The sequence below is a fragment of the Mytilus trossulus genome, chromosome 8, assembly GCF_036588685.1.
Source record: "Mytilus trossulus isolate FHL-02 chromosome 8, PNRI_Mtr1.1.1.hap1, whole genome shotgun sequence".
Classification (NCBI taxonomy): domain Eukaryota; kingdom Metazoa; phylum Mollusca; class Bivalvia; order Mytilida; family Mytilidae; genus Mytilus; species Mytilus trossulus.
The window spans coordinates 11,657,691-11,661,433 of NC_086380.1; positions in this window are offsets into that span (position 1 = coordinate 11,657,691).

Consider the following 3,743-nt stretch of genomic DNA (forward strand, 5'->3'; position numbering starts at 1 on the left):
CTACCAATACTACTGTCACATAATATAAGGATAATGCACAAACCAACCTCCACTCACAATTGAATAACATCAGAAAACAGGATTAAGTTGTCTGACAGACTTAAAACACTTGCAAGCTGCAGTCTTAATATGAGGTTATTCTGTTACACATCATTTGAGAAAAGTATAACAATAATTTTTCATTCCTTCAACAGATCGACAAATTTATCAGCTAACAAAAAGCAATGTGTGTCTGACAATTAATCTCTATGAAGCTACTAACCAAATATGAAGTCACTCTAATAGTATAACAGGAAAGTGCAACTAAAATATTTGTTGGACTTGGGTAAAAGGTAAATGCAATACAGCCTCCATTCCTAGAAAAGACCACTTTGGAGTTTGTTGCATTCCCATCAAACACTTAGTTTTAGTGAACATCTTTTGTGTGTTTAGGGGCATTGTCCATTCTTTTATAATGCTGAGCAAGTGGTTGAAAACTATGATGCTCTATTGCACAAATTATTTGGCAAATTAAAATTCTTATATTTGCTCATCAGCATTGCTGTCATTAAAGAATCTGAAAGAACCTATAGAACAAACATTATTTCTAGTTTATTCTGCATAATGATAATCAAAAAGAGGCTAGATGAATTTTAAAAGTGCAGGGATACAGGAGATCCCCTCTATCTGGTGAATGATCGTCAATAGGTGTGCAAAATTGACCAATTTGTCCAGAGGCATAACCTGAAGTTGTCTTTTGGGTTATTATAAAACAAAAACATTTTATATATATATTTTATTTTCTAACTGTCATACTATAAAAGTAGCTGCAATTAAATGAAAAAAAAGATGTTTCAATACATAACAATGTTAAACAGAAAATCACAACAAATGAAAATGGCCACTTTAACGTAAACTGAACTTCAATATAATGCAATAAACATTTTTCTCTTGGAACAAGTCTCCTTCTTATAAAGTCCAAAGAAATAACTTATAAAATATCACAAATGTTTTGTTTTACAAATTCTGATTTTTTTAAAATCTTAAAATATTTTCCGAGAACAAATGCCTGATGATAAAACAATGGTGACATTCAGCAACTACTGTGTATAACCAAATAACAAAATACACATTTGTGGTAACAATTAAAAAAACAACAAAAAAACTTGTATAATCATAATTCTAACCAAAACAAATGTGAAAATTCTAATGAAAACTTTAAAACTGACAATATTTGCTTGTGGCTATTTCACAAATTGACAATGTCAAAAAACTTGTGGTATATAAACTTAGAACAGTAAATGACTCATTTCCTTTCTTGTAAGAAAGAGACTAAATTAAAAAATGTTAAATGAAACCATTATTAAACACACTAATACAGTTTCAAACAAATACATCAGCTGACCAGCAAGTAGTGTTTGCCCTTGTGCCTGGTAGGCCAAAATGCATTGGTTGTAATATTTGATTAAGGGAGTTAACTCTTCCTAAAACCATTACATTATTACCTACCCCTCACAATGGCAAGAATCATTCAGTGATCACATGACATATCACAAGAATCACAAGAAGCATTCAGTGATCACATGACATATCACATTAATCACAAGAATCATTCAGTGATCACATGACAAATCACATTAATCACACGAATCATTCAGTGATAACATGACATATCACAAGAATCATTCTGTGATCACATGACATATTACAAGAAATCCTTTAGTGATCACATGACATGACACAAAGATATCACAGTCTATGAGTAGAGTTAGTTAAACCTGAGGTGACTGATAATACATAACATGTGCCAGACTAATGAAGTGTGTATATAATACAATATATGCAAATGAGATGGTAACATCTTGCAAGTATTAATTCATAAAAAATTACATAAAAAAGATTTCTGTACAAGGCACAATAAAGATTAACAAGAAGAAACATCACAAAATTTAAGGCAACAAAAGTTTTCACATGATTCAAAGTCCCAAATATTTGATTTTGAAAACTTGCTGAAGCAGAAATAAAATGGAAGAATAGGTTAACAGTTGAATAAAGTAAATTTATGTAGACACAAGTTTGAAATAATTCAACTCACCAACAGTTTGTTATGTTTATTTTCATCCAATATAACAATATTTGGAGTTCATCAAAGTTTATAAAATATACAAGTGATTCTCGAATACATTATATACGATTAAGGACTATTAAAGGAAAAAATAGATTGGGGGTTTGGACAGCATTTCTTTTTTTCATTCCCAACTACTCCCATTACCCATTAAAAAGATATTCTGTGGTGTCCAAACCTCTCATATAATTTTTTCCTGTAATAGCCCTTACTTCCTTTGAGTATAATAACTGATATGTTTTATGTATTAAATAGAATATACATTAGTATATAAATAACAACAAAATGGACGGTAAAAGTATCACAGTTATAGGTATAACAACAAAGCATAGACTAAAGATAACATATCAACATTTTATACACATATAAACAGCTGTGCCATGGGAGCATGATATGGCAGTTCTCCTAATATATATAGATTTCAATTAAGCCTTTACTTTATGTAAATAAAATTTAAGGTAATTATAGATTCAATTTTTATTTTGAGATTTTGTAAATACAAATATTTGTTATAGTGCCCTATTTTAAATGTGAATGGACGGATAATATATTATTCCATATAACACTGAAGTCTTCTAATCTGAATTCTAAATTAAATTCTCCCTTGCATGAAAATATCTTTTCTATTTTAATATATGTTATCTCATTAAGAGCTATTATGTTAAAAGAACTTTCGTTCCTTGCAAAATTTTCATAACTACCTACCAATTGTAATGTTATTTTTCATAAAACTTTCCATGGAAATAGTTCCAATCAATATGGAATATATCAAGTAGTTCTATGTTAATTTGCATTGTACAGTTCTATTTCTATCATAGATTAAAACAAAATGATTTTGTGTTGCTGAACAAAGGACTGTACACTGTTGGCTAAACAGTTTTTTCTCTCTCACTTTTAGCTTTTTCTTGATATTTAAGGCATTAAAAAATTGACACATTTCTTGATTCATTAAAACAGTACTAAAAAAAAGCATTTAAATAAGATTAAAAAATTCTCTTTAAAATTGTATTTGGCACATGATGATTGAGATGAAAATGTGCTCTTCTATATACAGTGCTATATCACATTAAATAAAAATATCAGGTTTAAAAAAAACCTAGACATGATCAAGGTTTTTATGAATATTCTTTATGTAAAAGTGTGTCTGAAAAATTCATAAATATCTTTTTTAATACTTTATAAGGGACTTTATTAAAACATACATGGTAGCCAGAGAAAGCCATTCATAATTACAAAGCTTGAAAACCAAAGTTTCTGTTTTTGTTTTAAAAAGAGTAAAATAAATAGTATTTTTTTAGAGTTAAATTTACAAGCTAGATTTTTTTTCAAGTTACAATCACTATCTACTAAAAAATACAACTTTTCTTTTTAAAACTGTATGACAATTCCTTCAAGAAAATTAAAGTAAAAATAATTATCTATATGTACATATATATTAGTGTATGTGTGTAATTGTGTGTAAATATATATATCCTCTTTTAACAAAGATTGGGTTGTAAATAAATAACATATAAATCTTAAACATATTTTAACAGTTTAACAAAGTATAAAAATATAAATGTTCTAACATTTAAAGCACATTTACAAACCATAAATTTACATTGGCAATTTGCTGATTCTACTGTTTCTCCCAACTATA